General features: G+C 40.9%; 1 pseudogene; it reads left to right on the top strand.

Annotated features, from left to right (window-relative positions):
• The first annotated feature begins 594 nt into the window (after positions 1-594).
• Positions 595-1,404, top strand: LOC116083224 (annotated as a pseudogene).
• The last annotated feature ends 17,432 nt before the right edge of the window (positions 1,405-18,836 follow it).

Below are 18,836 nucleotides of genomic sequence, written 5' to 3'. Positions count from 1 at the left end.
GCAGCCACTGGGCGCTGGGGATTGGGGAACAAAGGGGGAGGGGAAAAAAAACCTGTGCACTGCCAGAGCTCTGGCACTCTGGGCAGTCAGACACAGGTGTCTGTCAGTGCTCCCCACTCCACTGGTTGGGCATCTGGATCCAGTCCCAGGGGAGGGGTGGAGGGGACAGCTGTGGGGGCGGGGGTCTCTGGGCCTCTTAGAGGCCAAGGACGCAGGTTCCAGCTCCTGGGCATTACAGGTGACACTAGACACCGCGGAGGAGCTGAGAACGAATTGGGGGCCCCAGAGAAGCTCAGTCCAGCTCTGGGGCCGAAGGGAGAGAGGGGGCAGGGAAGAAAAGCAGAGGTGTGCACCTGGTCAGGTCTCACAGCTGTAAATGCTGGACCAACACTATAAGTCTAGATAAAGGAGGCGATTTATGGTTTTTTTTTTTTTTTTTTTGGTTTTTCGAGACAGGGTTTCTCTGAGTAGCCCTGGCTGTCCTGGAACTCACTCTGTAGACCAGGCTGGCCTCGAACTCAGAAATCCGCCTGCCTCTGCCTCCTTCCGGCTAATCCATGGTCTTAAGATGTTTTATTGTCTCTCCACCAGCCGAGCAAGATGCCCAAAGGAAAGAAGGCGAAGGGGAAGAAGGTGGCCCCAGCCCCCCGCCGTCGTCAAGAAACAGGAGGCCAAGAAGGTGGTCAATCCTTTGTTTGAGAAGAGGCCCAAGAACTTCGGCATTGGGCAGGACATCCAGCCCAAAAGAGATCTAACACGCTTCATCAAATGGCTTCGCTATATCAGGCTGCAGAGGCAAAGAGCCATCCTCTATAAGCGTCTCAAAGTACCTCCTGCCATTAACCAGTTCACCCAGGCCCTGGACAGGCAAACAACAACTCAGCTGCTTAAGCTTGCCAACAAGTACAGGCCAGAGACAAAGCAAGATAAGAAGCAAAGGCTACTGGCCCGTGCTGAGAAGAAAGCTGCTGGCAAAGGGGACGTCCCAACTAAGAGACCACCGGTCCTCCGAGCAGGAGTCAATACAGTTACCACCTTGGTGGAAAATAAGAAGGCTCAACTGGTGGTGATTGACCATGATGTAGAACCCATTGAGCTGGTGGTTTTCCTGCCTGCCCTGTGTCGAAAGATGGGGGTGCCCTACTGCATCATCAAGGGAAAGGCTAGGCTGGGGCGCCTGGTCCGCAGGAAGACGTGCACCACTATTGCCTTCACACAGGTTAACTCGGAAGGCAAGGGTGTTCTGGCTAAGCTGGTGGAAGCTATTAGGACCAATTATAATGACAGATACGACGAGATCCGCTGCCACTGGGGAGGCAACGTCCTGGGTCCTAAGTCTGTGGCTCGAATTGCCAAGCTGGAAAAGGCAAAGGCTAAAGAACTGGCCACTAAATTGGGTTAAATGTCCACTAAGTTTTCTGTACATAAATATAATTACAAAGTTAAAAAAAAAGATGTTTTATTGTAGAAGAGAGAGAGAAAAGGGTAGAGAAGTAGAGGCTGGCCATGGCCATGTGGAGAGAGGGGGAAGAGAGAGTTAAGACAAGAGTAAGAGGTTAAGAGAGAAGGGAGAGAGAAGAAAGGAGGGAGAGGAGAGGGGCCAAACTGCCCCTTATATGGTGGGCTGGGCTACCTGTCTGTGGGGTGGGGCATACCTGGCTGTGGTCAGCTGACCGGAGTCCAGCCAGAATGCTGGGAGCTTGGGACATTGTCTAGCCACAGGATAATGGAGTTGGAGGACTCGTGGAGTCAGCCATGTCTGGGAAGCATGGCTTCACTGTTCTGTCCCTTGTAGAATTCTCTACTGGGTCACCGGAAGTAAGCCTCGCTCAACCTAGAATACAGACTGCTTTGTACAGCCCAACATATATGTGTGTGTGTGTGTGTGTGTGTGTGTGTGTGTGTGTGTGTGTATGTGTATATGTATATATCTTCCTTGCCTCTGAACGAGAGTAACACATGTAGAATCATTTGTAAAACATAGCAGCTTTCTAAATTCTGCCACTTATAGTTACTTATTGATAAACAATGATATTTGTCACCTCGGTCAGTTGGAGCCAGCTGAAGTTTTCTATAAAGTATTCCATTCCTTCCCCATGTGATGTTGTGAGAAGAAGACTATCAAAGAAGACTACTCAGTCAGTGTTCAAGCAAATAAAAGTCTTTATTAGCCACCTGTTGACTATACTGGTTATTTGGGACTCTAGTGCAGTCCTGTGCCTTTTTCAGGGTGGGCTTTTAACCACATCCTAGATTGACCCACCTCAGGTAGCAAGACCAGTTAGCCAGAAGTCAAACTACAGAAGCCATAAAACAAAACAGAACAAAAAGCCCAAAAAACAAACAAGGTTAGAACATTTAGGGACTTTCCCAGATCTATTGACTTTGATGGATTTGTACTTTGTTCATGTTTTGGCAGATGTTCCTGCCTATGTACTGGGTTCCAAGGCCTGAATATTATTTCTGTCATGTTGTGCTAAAGTCTTGGGGCCTAGTAAGGTCTAGGGGCCTGTTACATTCTACATTGATTCTATGGGTGAGTGAAATCATGGACTCACCTGGCAGCATGGGGTTGTATTGACTTACTAGCATTACTAGTTTAACAAATTTGTTTTCTGTGTTACAGAGCTAAGTAGGCAGTTGATTAAGGAAGGCCCTACAATGAGAGCTAGCAGACAAAGAATTAATACCCCAGCCATGGCCATCAGTAATTAATGAGGGGGACCAGGAGAATAAAGATTGGTACCAGTTGTTAGTCTCTTAAAATTTTATTTCTCTTTTCTGAAGGTTATTTCTGTCCGTGGCTAAACATTTTGTAGTTACCCCTGGCTGATCAGCATAGAAGCAACAAGTTTCTCTCAGTGCCATATAGAAGCCTCTTTGTCCTATAGATAGATGATCCAATCCTCTGTAATTCTGAAGAACAACTTTCACTAAGGAGTCTACTTGGGCTGACAGATGAGAAACAGAATTTTCTAGATGGCTCAGGTCTGTGTCTATTGAGCATTGAATTCCTTAAAGGTTCTGTTCTCCATAAGTAGGGCTGAAGTTCCAACTTCAACAGAGCCTCACCAGTAGGAGAATGAGAATAGAGATGGTGCTTTGGCACAAGGAAGTTCAGAACTGAACCATTTTGGTATAACCCGACTCGCAGGCTTTTACCCAGTCTTCCTTCTTTCCTTTCTTTTTTCCCCCCTCCCACCCTCTTTCTTTCTTCAAAGCTTCCTGCCATACCCTAACCTAATGGGTAGATGATAATGGTTTCCTTTCTAAGACTATAAGAGAATCAGTATGCCCCTAGGAGGATTTAGTTTCATAACCTCATATAGAGCACTATGGTACCCACCTAGTTTTTCGAAGCTGGGGATGGGAGGTGGCAGCAGGGCAGGCATGTTACTGTATGTGATCCTGGGCGTTTTAGAGCACCTGGGAGTTGGGCTCCCTCTGGGTGTTATAAGAGTGAGTGCAGAGCCAGTACCCTAGGTCTGCTCTAGGGGCAGATTCAAACTGGAAGGAACCCGTGCTACTGGCCGGGCAGGGGTTCCTGTGTTCCTGGATCCTGAGGGTCCTACTTACTTCAGGTGTTGAGGCAGATGTTGTGGCCTCCTCACCTGTGATCCTGGGCATGATAGAGCACCTGGGAGTCAAGCTTCCTCTGGGTGTTGTGGGAGCCAGCTTCCTCTGGGTGTTGTGGGAGCCAGCGCCCAAAGTCTACTCAGGTCCATATATTACTTTTTAAAATTTATCTTTAATCTTTTTTTAAGGTCCAGTCATTATCTCTCTCCTGTCTGTCTTCTGACAGTTCCTCATCCCATTCCTTCCCCCCAATCTCCAAGAGGATATCCCTACCCCACCCCACCCCAGCATGCCTCCCTACTCCCTGGGGCCTCAAGTCTCTCAAGGGTTAGGTGCATCTTCTCTCACTGAAGCCAGACAAGGCAGTCCTCTCCTGTATATGTGCCAGAGGGGCTCGTATCAGCTAGTATATGCTGCTTGGTTGGAGGCTCAATGTCTGAGAGATCTCGGGGATTCAGGTTAGTTGAGACTGCTGGTCTTCCTATGGGGTCACCCTCCTCCTCAGCTTCTTTCAGCTTTTCACTAATTTAACCACAGGGGTCCCCAGCTTCTATCCATTGGTTGTGTATAAGTATCTACATCTGACTCATTCAGCTGCTTGTTGGGTCTCTCAGAGGGCAGCTATGCTAGGCTCCTGTCTATAAATCCATCATAGCATCAGTAATAGTGTCAGGCCTTGGGAGATGGATCCAAAGTTAAGCCAGTCACTGAACCTCCTTTCCTTCAGTCTCTTCTCCATTTTCACCCCTGCAGTTATTTTAGACAGGAACAATTCTGCATCAGAGTTTTTGATTGTGGGATGGCAACTCCATCCTTCCACTTGATGCTCTCTGTCTTACTACTGGAGGTGGACTCTACAATTTCCCTCTCCTCACTGCAGGGCATTTCATCTTAGGTCCCTTCCTTTGAGTCGTGAAAGTCTCTTACCTCTTAGGTCTCTGGTACATTCTAGAGCATCCCTCTACCTCCTGAGGTTGTCTGTTTCTTTTCTTTCTTCTGGCTCTCAGGGCTTCACTCCTGTTCTTCCTATCCCATACCTGATCTTGTTTTTCCTTTCCCCTCTCTGTTCCCTCTCCCACCCAGGTTCCTTCCTATTTCTGCTTCCCACCATTGCTTTCTTCTCCCTCCCAAGTGGGATTGAGGCATCCTCACTTGGACCCTTTGACTTGTTAACCTTCTTGAGTTCTATGGATTGTATCCTAGGTATTCTGTACTTTTTTTGACTAATATCCACTTATTAGTGAGTACATACCTGGCATATTCTTTTGGGTCTGAGTAACCTCACTCAGGACGATATTTTCTAGTTCCATCCATTTACCTGAAAAACTCATGATGTCCTTGTTCTTAATAGCTGAACAGTATTCCATTGTGTAAATGAATCACATTTTCTGTGTCCATTCTTACTTTGTGGGGCATCATGGTTGTTTCTAGCTTCTGGCTATCACAAATAAGGCCACTACGAACATAGTGGAACATGTGCTTCTGGGGTATGGTGGAGAATCTTTTGGGTATATGCCCAAGAAATGGTATAGCTGAGTCTTCATGTAGATCTATTTCCAATTTTCTGAGTAACTTCCAGATTGATTTCCATACCCTGAAGATCTTCCAATCTGAAGGTCTCCCAGGAGTTCTGCTCCATGCAGGTCAGCAGGTAAGGAACCTTCCCAATCAACTGTAGCAGCTGAGCAGGGATCTCTGATAAGCCTGGTGGACTTGGGACCCATCATTCCCTGCCCCAAACCTGCCTCCCAAACTCTGCTCTTCTTCATGAAATTATATGCTTTTAATTAATTATTTTTTTTTTTTTTACTTATTCACTTTACATCCTGCTTACTGGCCCCTTCCTGGTTGGTTACCCTCTCCCACAACCCTACCCTCACCCCTATTTTCTTCTCTGAGATTGATTTCCAGAATGATTGTACCAGTTTGCAATCCTTCCAGCAATGGAGGAGTGCTTCTCTTTCTCCACATCCTCTTCAACACGTGTTGTCACCTGAGGATCTTAGCCATTCTGATTGGTGTAAGGTGGAATCTCAGGGTCATTTTAATTTGCATTTCTCTGATCACTAAGGACTTTGAACATTTCTTTAGGTACTTTTCAGCCATTTGAGATTCCTCGGTTGTGAATTCTCGGTGTAGTTCTACACCCCAGTTTTTGATTGGGTTGTTTGTTTTTTTGATGATTAACTTCTTGAGTTCTTTATGTATTTTTGATATTAGCCCTCTATAGGATGTGGAAGATTTTTTTTCCCAATCTTTAGGTTGCCAATTTGTCTTATTGACCATGTCCTTTGCCTTACAGAAGCTTTCCATCCATTTTTATGTCCTTCCCCATACCTAAATCTGAATCCTGCCTATTCCTCTTTCCATCTCCTTTCCCTCCAAGTTGCCTCCCTCCATCTGCCTCTTATGGCTATTTTATTCCCCCTTCTAATTGTGACCCAAGTATCCTCACTTGTGTCTTCCTTCTTATTATCTCCTTTGGGACTGTGGAGTATAGCGTGGGTAAACTGTATTTTATGGCTAATATCCATTTATAAAGTGTATACCATACGTGTCCATTTGGAACTGGGCTGGAAAGATCACCTATGCTAATGGGTAAGAAGGATTAACACAGTAAAAATAGCTATTCTACTAAAAACAATCTACAGATTCAATCAATGCAATCCCAATAAAAATTCCAACACAATCTTTATAGACCTTGAAAGAGCAATTATCAACTTCATATGGAAAAACAAAAAACCCAGGATAGCCAAAAATTTCTGAACAATAAAAGAACTTGGGGAGGAATCACCATCCTGATCTCAAAGTGTGCTATAGAGCAATAGTGAAAAACCTACATGCAATTTGTACAGATACAGTCACATTGATCAATGTAATCAAATCAAATAAAAAACTCAGAAATAAACTTACATACCTATGGACACTTGATATTTGATAAAGAAGTCAAAATCATACATTGAAAAGAGAAAGCATTGTCAACACATGGTGCTAGTCTAACTGAATGTCTGCATGTAAAAGAATGCAAATAGATATGCAGTTTTCACCCTGCACAAAACTCAAGTCCAAGGAACTCATTCACTGTGGATGAGGAGTTTCACAAATGCTCCCTAACAGGACCCAAAAGTGACATTACAACTTTTGGGAAAGGATAGACTAGATTATTTCTATTCTACTCAGCTCTAGGCAGAAATTATTTTGGAAAAAACATTTTGTCTTCAGTTCCTTAATTATTTACTTTTCCTGTTCATGTCTATAAAATGTCATGACAAAAGCAACTTAAGAAGGAGAGATTTATTGGGGTTTAAGACTACACTTCATTATGGCAGATTAGGCACAGGGGCAAGAGCTTGTGGCAGATCAAGAAGCAGAAGAATTTAAGTGCTCAAATCATTTTTATTCATTACAAGACCTAGACCCATGAATAGTGCCATTCCGAATTAAAGAGAAAGTGGGTGATGAAAGTTTAGTGATACCCTAGCACACTGGTATGTCAGTTGGCTTAAGCTAAACACACACTCTTTGCCCAACAAATTGTTGAGTAGCCTGGAACCTGTAGAAAATTTTTAATCTAGCAGCATGGTTGCTCTGGCAAGGAATCACATGCAAAGAACTTCTAGGTCTGTGTTATACAACTGGAATGACACACCTTTAATCCCTCTGGCTGGAATACAGACACACCCTTAATGCACACCTTTATTCTGAAACAGTGAAGGTAATGTTAGTTTGTAGAGTAAAGTAAACATGTTTAAAAGTGATGTCTAATTGAGGGGGTAGACAAAGTGATTATAATCAAAGAAATTTGACAGGATGAATCAGAGATAGGATAAGCCCAACCCTCAGGAGAACAAATAGGAAAGAGAGGCTACTTGAGTGAGCAGTGAAAAAAAAAGAGGGAAGGAAGTAGTTTTATTGGGACAGTTTTACAGACAGGTTGCAGAGAAAACAAGCTAGACACAGGTGAAAACAGATTGAGTCAGGGAATAATAAGGAGCCAGAAGATTAGAGCAGATTGTCAGAGTTAGTTTGAGGTCAAGCAGAGCAATTCAGTAAGAAGCCAAGAGAAGCTAAGTTGAATCAGTAAGCTTGGAGAGTTTGAACCAGAACAGTTCAGTTGAACAAGCCAGACAGAGTTTAGAAGGAGCTAGAAAGGGTGAGTTTATTCAGCAGTAAGTCTCAGGATGAAACAGTCTAGGCCTAGCTAGAAAATTGTACAAAGGCTAAGCTTCCAGGTTTAGGCCTATAGGTACTTAGAATGGAGATGGAAATGCTCTGAACTCAGCCTAAGCTGTGTATTAGTAAAGCTTGGGTACAGCTCTTATTTTATGGTTTCCTCTGAGGAAATAAAAGTTACATTTACTGGATTCTGCTCCACCCCCACCCCTATGCATTGAACTACATAAACACATCTCTCCAAACAAAGTTATTGGTTACTCCAATATGTAGCTCCCTAACAATCCTTAATTGTGGGTCTTTGTGTGAACATGGCTCAGGAAGATGAAACACAGGTGCATTAGACTATGAATCTAGCCTAAGATGGCAGGGTGGGGGGCAGCCTAGGTGAGAAACAAGGCAGGCTTGAACTGAAACTGTGGTTCCCTTACTCCCAGACACCCAGATGCTGTTGGGTACAGTGAGGAATCTGGAATGGAGGGGGCTCTCAGGCTGAAGACTAGCCTGGGATCAGTGACAGGGGGAACTCCAGCTTAGCCCAGGGGTGAGTATCCATGTTGGGAGGGTGGAGGGACCTTTATTGGGAGACTTAGGTGGAAAGGCTCTGTAAGACTAAGGCTTCTGTCCATGGTGGTTCTTGATGAGAGATACAGTTCTTACTTGTCCAAACTGTTTATTGGTAGTAGAAAATAAAGGCATATAACTTACTCAGGGTAGACCAGAGATTACCTTTTGCATGGAAATAGAAAATAGATGCATATAACTTACTCAGGGTAGATCAGAGATTACCTTTTGCATGGAAAAGGGAGCTTATTGGCTAAGCCCTTGGCGCTGGCCCATTTATGTACCTTATTAGCATGGAGAACTCTGTGCTCTGTGACTAGTGGTCACAATCTTCATGTGAAGTGTCATGGCCACAGACTCCAGGACAGGAACCAGTCTGGAGTAGATGAAAGGCTGCTGTTCTTCGACATAAGAATTTACTCAGACTTCTGAATCTGCTCAACTTTCTCAGTTTTTGTCTGGTGACATGGTCCCACTTGCCCCACACTTGTCCCATGTGACCACCCAACTACTAAATAACATGGAACTAGGAACAGTGGGCTGGTCTAGGCTGGCTATGAAGACAGATTCTATTTATCACCAGTTTATGTGTTATTGGACATGCACAGGATTACAATCAGATGCAGCATGACAAAAAAAAAACCATGCACAGTGAATGAAGATACATAATCTAAACTTACAGTTAATATATAAACTCACCCATAGTCTGCACACAGGAATGAATCCCTCTCCCTATGGCACCCACATCAAGAAGTCTTGATAAGTATCTCATGCTCTTGAGCCGAGTGCTTACTCAAGGCTCTCTATACCTTGCAGCATATTTATACTGTGCTTTCTAACAGACTCCTCGGACACTCTTGTTTTTGTTGTGCTTCAAGTCTTTGAACAAGACTGAAAAACCTGGAAACACCATGTCCAGACAGAGACCACAGGTAAGAACTATGGGACAATTGCCAATGGTGAAACTTCCTTCTAATGCAGAGGTTCTCAGCCCATGGGTCATGACCACCTTGGGGGCATGTATCAGATATTCTTCATTTCAGATATTTACATTATGATTGATAACCATAGAAATATCACAGTAATGAAGTTGTGATAAAATGATTTTATGGTTGGGTCACAACAACATGAGGAACTGCATTAAAGGATTGCAGCATTAGGAAAGGTTGAGAGCCATTGTTCCAATGGGAACATCAGAAAAGAAAGGAAGCTAAAGTAACAGAAGAACTATTTGAAGTAACAATGGCTAAAAATATCCTCAATTTAATTATAGACATAAACAGCATTAGTTACTTTTCTCACAGCTATGATAAAATGCCTGACAAAAGCAACTTCAGAAAGAAAGGAAAGAAGGAAGGAAAAAAGGAAAGAAAGAAAAAAGGAAGGAAGGAAGGTGGAAGGGAGGGACAGAGGAAGGAGGAAGGAAGAAGGGTCACCTTTGGTTCATAGTCTGCTGGTACAGTCCATCATAGCAAAGATACCTTGTCATCCTGAGCCTAAGCCAGTTAGTCACCATAGAGTGGCAGTTGGATCAGAGAGTGATGAAGACTGATGTTCTGTTTATTTTCATTTTGACTGAGTCAAAGACATCATCTCAAAGAGTTTGCTACCCACATTGAAATCAGGTGTCCCCACCTCTTAATCCAATCTGAAAACTCTCATAGACATAGCCAGAGTTTGCTTCATGGTACGTCTAAATCCCACCAAGTTAGAAATCAAGATTAACCATCACACATAGCTACCGATCAGGTATTTCAAAGAACTCCAAACAGGATGAATACCAGAAGGTCAAAATATCAAGAACATTTATAGCCAAATCAGAGCAATGAAAACTCCAGCTTACCTATAGTAGAAAATGACTAAGACTTATTGGAACATGTTAGAAACAACACTAGAAGAAAACCAAAATTAATATTCATTTATTTAAATTTCACTGTTTTCTTTTTAAGTGTTTTTATTGAAAATAGATTTTTATACAGTATAATCTGATTACATTTCTCCATCCCTAAACTCCTTCCAGATCTTCCCCACTTGCTACTTCACCTAAATTTATACCTATTCTCTTTCTCTCTCTCCTTGTCCCTCTCTCATTAGAAAACAAACAAGCATCTAAAAATAGTAATAAAAATAATAAAATAAGATAGGCACAAACAAGGAACAAACACAATAGCACAAGAAACCTACAAAAATTCTGAGACACACACATATATTTACACTAGGAAAGTATATAAAAACAAAATTGGAAACCATAATATATATATATATATATATATATATATATATATATAACAAAAAATTTGTAGGTAAAACAAAACAAATCGAAACAGAAGGAAAAGGGTACCTAGACAAAGCATTATGAAGACAAACAAACTCCCGCTCATTAAGTTCACTTTTTGTTGTCCATTTCATGCTGGGCATGAGACTTACCCTTAAGTAAAGGTTTTATACCAAGTGAGTATCTGTGGAAGAAATATAATTTTCCCTTGCATATGGGTATCAATTGGAGATAGATTAATAGTTAAAAAAAATGGGTGCTCATGTCTACTTCTTTCAACACTGGGGCTCCATCTGGTTTATATATGTGCTGGCTTTGGCATACTGTCACAGTCTCTGTTAGTTCGTATGTATGTCTGAAGGGCCTAAGTAGGCCTGAACATGGCAAACATGTCTCTGGCAGGCCTTGCCCTTCCCCTATTCCCTCTGGCTTGCTAATCTGTTATATTCCTAAAGCTAGCCCCAGAGGTCTATTCCCTTAGAAGACAATTTCCTCCTCCTTGAGGCTGACCAACACTTCCAGGCATTGAAGTCTGGTCAAAATCTCTTTGGCTTCCCTAATTAACATGCCCAATCAAGCACAAACCAACTCATCCTAACACAGACATTCTCTCTTTTTTTTTCTTTATAAATGCCACTTGCTTCAGGGTCATGTCTGTCTCCTTCCTATCAAGAGGCAGTCCTTCGTCCCTTGCAGAGCAAAAATCTCTTCCCCTTCTCCTTTGGCTCTTTTTCCCTTCTCCCTCATCTTCTACCTCCTGTCTTTGTCTCTTGTTCCCTGCCTTTGTTCCTCTGGGGCAAATAAATCTCCTTTGTGCTGAGAACTTGGTCTTGGGTGTCTTGTGCCAATTTGGGCCCTTTCAGTGGTTCTGTGACTTGGATCTATCTACAGGAACCACCTAACCCAGTTCTCAAAATCCTGTGTCAATCCTGTGTCAGTGTCTGGTAGTTCTTTTTTCCTTGGTGCTTTCTATCCCGACTGGCTTTTACAGTCTTCCACCTCTTCTGCAAGGTTCTCCAAGCTGAGGAGAGGGATTTGATAGAGATATCCCCTCTAGGAGCAAGTGTTTCAAATTCTTTCATTTCTGCAGTGTCTGGCTGTGGGTCTCTGTACTAGTTCCCATCTCCTACAGGAGAAAACTACTCTGATGATGGCTGGGCAAGGGTCTAATGAAAAAGTGTGGACAGATGTAGTATAGGAGTCATTTTATGGATTCTTTTAACAAAGTGATTCTCAATCATCCAAATGCTGCAAATACAGTTCCTCATGTGGTAGTGATCTCCAACCACAAAATTATTTGTGTTGCTACTTCCTAACTGTAATTTTGCACTGTTATGAACTGTAATGTAACTATTTTTGGAGACATAGATTTTTCAAAGGATTCAATCCACAGGTTGATAACTGCTGCAGCAAAACTATAGAATCTGGTTTCTTCTAGATTTATGGCCTATCTAGTTTCAAGTTCTTGACCACACAAGCAATGCCTGGGATGGGTTCCAGCTTATGAAGTGGGTCCTTAAATCCAATCAGAGATTTGTTGTTACTCCCACAAATGTTGTGCCACCAATGCATTAGCTCATTTGCCAGGAGATAATCATTGTAGGTTGAAAGGGTTGTAGCTGGAGGTGGTGTTCACCTTTCTCTGATATAATACATTGCACCTTCTTGTAGCATGAATATTAGCCTATATAGGATAAAGACTCTATGTAGGCACCACAAGATCCACTTTTCCATGTTCAAAGAGTTGTGTAAGTGTTGTCTGGAGCAATAGGGAGGGCCTAATGAGGTTTTGGAGAACAACCAGTAGTCTTGGCAAATAGTATGGGTGGTTTGGAGGTTTCCAGGGGCACATTCAGCCAACAATTAGATTAGATTAGTTATAACCCATTCCTAGTCCTCAAAGTTTCATTTGGTGACAAAAGATGTCCAACTGGGGCGCTATCTCTCCAATTATCTGGCAAGTTCATTTAGATTGACTTCATCTAGGTATATATTTTAGGAAGCTTCTACTGTATTAGGTTTCCATACCACCCCTCAAATGGCCCTCAGTTTTATCTGTTTCTTCCTGTATTCTATCCCTCCCCACTCCTACCTGTTTGACCCTCCTTTTCCTGCCTTGTCCATTCATGTTCAAGAAATAGAACTACATGTTCTCTTTCTCCATCCTAGGGAGAACAATCCCTCCCTGCTAGAGTTTCTTACTCTATACCTAACCTCTGTGGTTCTATGGGCCATAGATTTTTTTATCAGTGACTTAGCAAGTAACATCTACTTGCTAGATGTTACTATATGTGAATATATGCCATATTTTTCTCTCTGGGTCTGGGTTACCTCATTCAGGATGATATTTTTTTTTAACTTCATCCATTTATCTGCAAATTTCATTTTTGGAGGCTAAGTAATATTTTATTGTGTAAATGTATCACATTTTCTTTGTTCATCCTTTGATGGATATTTAGGTTGTTTCAAATTTCTGGATATTATGAATAGACTAGCAAGAGACATGGCTGAGCAAGTGTCTCTGTACTATCATGAAACATCCTTTGGATTGTAGTTGAGTCTTGAGGTATATCTATTCTAAGCTTCCTGAAGAACCATTATATTGATTTCCATAGTAAATTCAGGTTTGGAATCCTACCAGCAACAAACAAGTGCACTTCTGTGTCCACACTCTGGTCAGACAGAGCTGTCATTAGTTTTATTGATATTGGACACACTTATTGGTTAATAGTTAATAGAATTCTCAAATAGTTTTGACTTGCATTTCCATGATGAATTAAAAATGTTGAACATTTCTTTAAGTACTCCTCAGCCAGTATATCTCCTCTTTCAAGAATTTTTCCATGATCTTGTGTTGACTCATTGATCCATCTAAGTTTAGTCAAACATAGGAATGTAAATACAAATCTATTTGCATTCTTCTATATTCATGTAGTCATCCAGTTTGAACAGCAATGCTTCAGCAGTTTGCTGAAAAATGCTGTCTTATTTCAAGTAGGCTTTTCTGGCTTCTTTATCAAAAATTAAGGTGTCTACAGGTATATAGATTTATATCTGGGTCTTCCATTTTATTTGATTGATCAACACATCTGGTTTTATGCTAATACTATGCTGCAGTTTTTATTAGAGGTCTGTGGTACACTTTGATTCTAGGGGTACTGACACCTCTGCCTGTTCTTTCATTGTTCAGTGTTGTTTTAGCTATCCTGGATTATTTGTGTTTAGATATGAAGCTGAAAATTATCTTATCAATTTCTGTGAATATTCTGTTGAAATTTTGATGGGGATTGAATTGAATCTATAGATTGCTTTTGTAGGATGGTCATTTTTACTATATTGATCCTATCAATTCTTTCGATTTCCTTGGTGTCTGTTGTTCATCTCTAATTTTATTAATTTGGACATTCTCTCTAGCTTTTACTTAATTCAGTTAAGGTTTTGTCAATTTTATTGATTTTACATGTACATACGAGATCTTTCCATCTTATGTTATCTTGTTCAATTTCTTTCTTCAATGCCTTCAAATTTTATTATATAAGTTGTTCACTTGCTTGAAAGAGTTATCCCAAGATGTAGTTTTTTTTTCTCCTAGAGTGTGGAAGGTGTTGTTTTCTGAACTTTTTTCCATCAGTCCACTTGTCACTTGTATGTAGGAGGGCTACTGATTTGGGGAGAGGGTGTTAATTTTCTTTCCTGCTATTTTGTTAAAAATGTTTATTATTTGTATAAATTTCCCTGTGACATTTTTAGGGTCACTCACCTATAAAATAATATCACAATAAAAATACTTTGATTTTCCCTTCCTGTTTATATGACCTTGATCTTCTCCAGCTTTGGAGACACTGGGTAACTTTGTCTTGTTCCTGATTTTAGTGGAAATGCTTTGAGTTTCTTTCCATTTAAGTTGATATTGGTGGTGAGCTTGCTGTAAATAACTTTTATTATTCTGAACAATGTCCTTTAGGTCCCTAGTCTTTCCAGGACTTCTATCACAAAATAGTGTTGGATTTTGTCAAAGGCCTTTTCTTCATCTACTGGGATGCCGATGCTGATGTGGTTCTTGTTTTCCTGTTTTTCTTGTTCTTGTTTATATGGTGGATTATTTGATTTACATATATTGACTCATCCCTGCAACTGTGAGATGAAATCTACTTGATGTGGTAGATGAATGTTTTTGATATGTTCTTGGATTCAGGTAGCAAGTATTTTATTATTTTTGTGTCAATTTCAGAAGGGAAATGAGTCTGTAATTCTCTTTCTTTGTTAGGTCTTTATGAGGTTTAGGTATCAGGGTATCTGTGGCCTCATAAAGATAATTGGGCAATGTTACTTCTATTTTCTATTTTGTGGAATAATTTGAGGATTATTGGTGTTAATTCTTCTTTTAAAGTCTGGTATATTTCTGCACTAAAACCATCTGGCTCTGAGCTATTTTTGGTTGTTAGAGTGTTAATTACTGCTTCTGTTTCATGATTGGGTATAGGTCTGTTTAAATAGCTTTATCTGATGTCAATTTAACTTTGGTAAGTGATACTTATTGACAAATTATCCATTCCTTTTACATTTTTTAATTTGATGAAGTACAGAGTTTTAAATGTATTCTTAAGATTCTTTGGATTTTAGTGGTTTCTGTGGTTCATCTCTAATTTGGTTAATTTGGATATTCTCTCTACCTTTTAGTTAATTTGGTTAAGAGTATGTCAATTTTATTAATTTACTCTAAGAATCAACTCTTTGTTTCATTGACTTTTTGTGTTATTTTTTGTTGTTATTATTTCTATTTTATTGGTTCTCTCTCTCTCTCTCTCTCTCTCTCTCTCTCTCTCTCTCTCTCTCTCTCTCTCTCTCTCCTCTCTACCCCTCCCCATTGTTCTAGAGCTTTCAGGTGTGCCACTAAATTACTACTATATGATCTCTAACTCCTCTTTTTGTTTGTTTGCTTTTTAAATCTAGTCACTTAATTCTGTGATCTTGCCTCTAAGAATGCTTGGACCATGGGGAGTGACACTCTTAGGAAGTGTAGTCTTGTTGGAGTAGGTGTGGCTTTGTTGGAGGAAGTGTGTCACTGTGGGGGTGGGGTTTAAGGTCTCCTGTGTTCAAGCTCTGCCCAGTATGGAATAGTCTCCTTCTGCTGCCTTCAGATCAAGATGTAGAACTCTCAGCTCCTCCAGCAACATGTCAGCTTGCATGCTGCCGTGCACAATGATAATGAATGAACTAAACCTCTGAAACCATAAGCCAGTCCCAATTAAATGATTTTTTTTATAGGAGTTGCCTTGGTCATGGTGTCTCTTTACAGAATGGAAACCCAAACTAAGATGAATTCTAAAAAGTTTTTACTTTCTTTCTTATCTCTGTTGACCCATTTTTCATTCAGTGGTGAGTTGTTCACTTTCTATGAGCCTGTAAGCTTTCTATTGTATCTGATGTTTATATCTAGCTTTAATCCATGGTGTTCAGATAGGTTGCAAGGTCTTATTTCAGTTTTCTTAGATCCGTTGTTATCTGCTTTGTATTAATTTTTTTTGTTGTTGTTCAATTTTGAATTTCCATGAGCTGCAGAGAAGAAGGTATATTCTTTTGTGTTTGGGTGAAAAGTTCTGTAATATCTGCTAGGTCTGTTTCAGTTATTTACAGAACATGGTCCAAGAATGAATGTAGTTTTGGGAGGAGAATTTTGAATGCTTGTGGAAGACCTCTGGGAGTGTGGGATAGAGTTGTTCTTGGAATGTGTTTTCGTGTTCCTGCTAGGTGTAGTGGATGGGAGCAGGGTTGCTATGGATTACTGATTGTTGCTTGCTGGTGTTCTTCTATTAAATGTTTAATAATCTTTTATATGCCTCTATGAAAAACTGTTTTTGCCACATGTAGCTTTCCTTTGAACATCTTGAGCTCATGAGAACCTTGCTCTAGTGGCCCTTCTGATAATAGTGTAGATTGTCTGATGCTCTGAACAAAGTGGGATATAACAGGGCTCCTCTAGAACTTAGCACAAGTGACTCCATGATGGAAATGCAATTCAGGCTGTAAAACACAGCACAAATCCGTCAGAGTCCTTTCTGGTTCTGTTTCTGGCTAATTGTTCTTGTTCACTGAAATATGTCAACCCAAAACATGATTTTGTGTTTAAAGGCTCACACTGAGAAAGGCTCAGGGATACAGTGGGATCCTTCACACCCAGTGTAGTTGCTAGCTAGCTAATATTTTTTTTTTTCTTGGCTTAAATCCAAATCTGAGCAGTCTTCTCTGGTAAATATCCCACAACAGATATTGCATGAGTATTTAGTCTACCTCAGTTATAAGCTCCATTCACCCAGGTCTCATTGTTGCTATAGTAGTGACAGCTTATGATGTCATTTAGCTCCAGTACTGCTTTGTTTAGTTTTTGTCTGTGACCTGTCTGTTGGTGAGAGTAGGGTATGGAAATCACCTACTATCATTGGGTGAGGGTCGATACATAATTTTAGCTGTAGTGGTGTTTCTTTTATGAACTTGGGTACCCTCGTATTTGTTGCATAGATGTTTTGAATTGCAGTATAAACCTGGTGCATTTTTCCTTGAATGAGTTATAATGTCCTCTCGTTTGTCTTTTGATTTGGTTTTAAGTCTATTTTGCCATATATTAAAGTAGCTATACTGGTTTGCTTCTTGGATGCATTTTTCTCTGCCCCCTATTCTCAGGGGATCATGCATATCCCCTTCCACTAAACACTTCATTTTGTTGTCTTAATTGCCAACCACCACAGGCACTCTCTGAAGTTCCTGTTTCCACTACAGCCAGGGATTCAGGTAGGTGATCTTTACTTTCCCCACTACCCTCCAAATTCTAATCACTGCAATTTTGTAGTACACCACCTCCTGTGGCATCTCCTTCTTTGTCCATATACACCAGGGTCCCTGCTGTCTGAGAGGGAGCATTGCTCGCCATACATAGCATGAGGCCACATTCTAGTGGTCACAGTTCCCTTTAGGAAACAGAAAGTAGATGGCCTAGTGTTATCTCTCATAGTTGTCAAGCTAAGGCTTTTATCCTTGTGAAAGTCAACCGCACTTGCTTCCTATTTTCATTTTCAGGGGCACTGTGTGATGTTGAGCTTCACTCTTCAAAAATGAGTTCTACTTACATCATGTGTTTACTACGATGGTAAGGTTTGGTTTGCTGTGAAAGAATACTCTAAACAAGCTTGGTTTCAACAAGATAGAAACTTTATTTTTCATAAATGTAGGCAACTCAGACCTAATTCTGACTTAGCAGTTATTAATAACCCAGATTCCAAGTTTCTGTACTGTCAAGTTCAGTATATGTTATCTATTTTATCTGCACATTTTAATCATATATGAAGCTACAGTCAGAGAATTTATATCCCCAGCAGACAGGAAAGGGAAACACCACTTAAAAATTCTTCCAGGGGTGAAAGAGATGGCTCAACAGTTAAGATTGCACACTGTTCTTGGAAAGGACCCAGGTTTCATTCCCAACACTGATGTCAGGTGGCTTGCAGCTTCCTGTAACTTCAGCTTTTTCCTACCTTCTAGGTATACTCTGTTCATATAATTGGGCTGGATTATAAGTTCAGAGGTTCAGTCTATTATCATCAAGGTAGGAGCATGGCAACATCTAGGCAGGCATTGTGCAGGCAGAGCTGAGAGTTTTCTACATCTTCATCTGAAGCCTGCTAGTAGAAGACTGACTTCTAGGTAGATAGGATGAGGGTCTTAAGCCCACCCCCACAGTGACACACCTACTCTAAGAAGGCCACACCTTCTAATAGTGCCACTCCCTGGGCCAAGCATATACAAACCATCACAGTCACATACAGACCCCATGACTTGTTCATTAATGAGGTCCCTCAGGCTCCCAGAGCAATACAGGATATTGCCATAATCCCTGGTTGCCCACAACTAGGTAATAAGACCTAATATCACTGGAGAGATGGTGTGTAAGAGCAGGTACTACTTTTGTAGGGAACTCAAGTTCAGTTTTCAGCACCCACATTTGGAAGCTCATAACTACTTGTAACTCTAGTTCCGATGGGGATTAAGTACCTCTAGCTTCCAAAGGCATCTGCACTCACATGCAAGTCCCCACATATTTACACATACTTAAGAATAAAGTAAATATTTACAAAATAAAAAAAAAAACAATCTTGATGCTACCATATGCTTTGGATGCAAGATAAAGAGTAATCAAACTGACATGGAAGTTCTTCCCTTCTGGTCAGCTTTCATAGTACAAGAAGGTACTATG

This window comes from Mastomys coucha, unplaced genomic scaffold (assembly GCF_008632895.1).
Source record: "Mastomys coucha isolate ucsf_1 unplaced genomic scaffold, UCSF_Mcou_1 pScaffold8, whole genome shotgun sequence".
Classification (NCBI taxonomy): domain Eukaryota; kingdom Metazoa; phylum Chordata; class Mammalia; order Rodentia; family Muridae; genus Mastomys; species Mastomys coucha.
The sequence above is the reverse complement of the archived record's forward strand: the minus strand, read 5'-3'. Positions and strand labels throughout refer to the sequence as shown.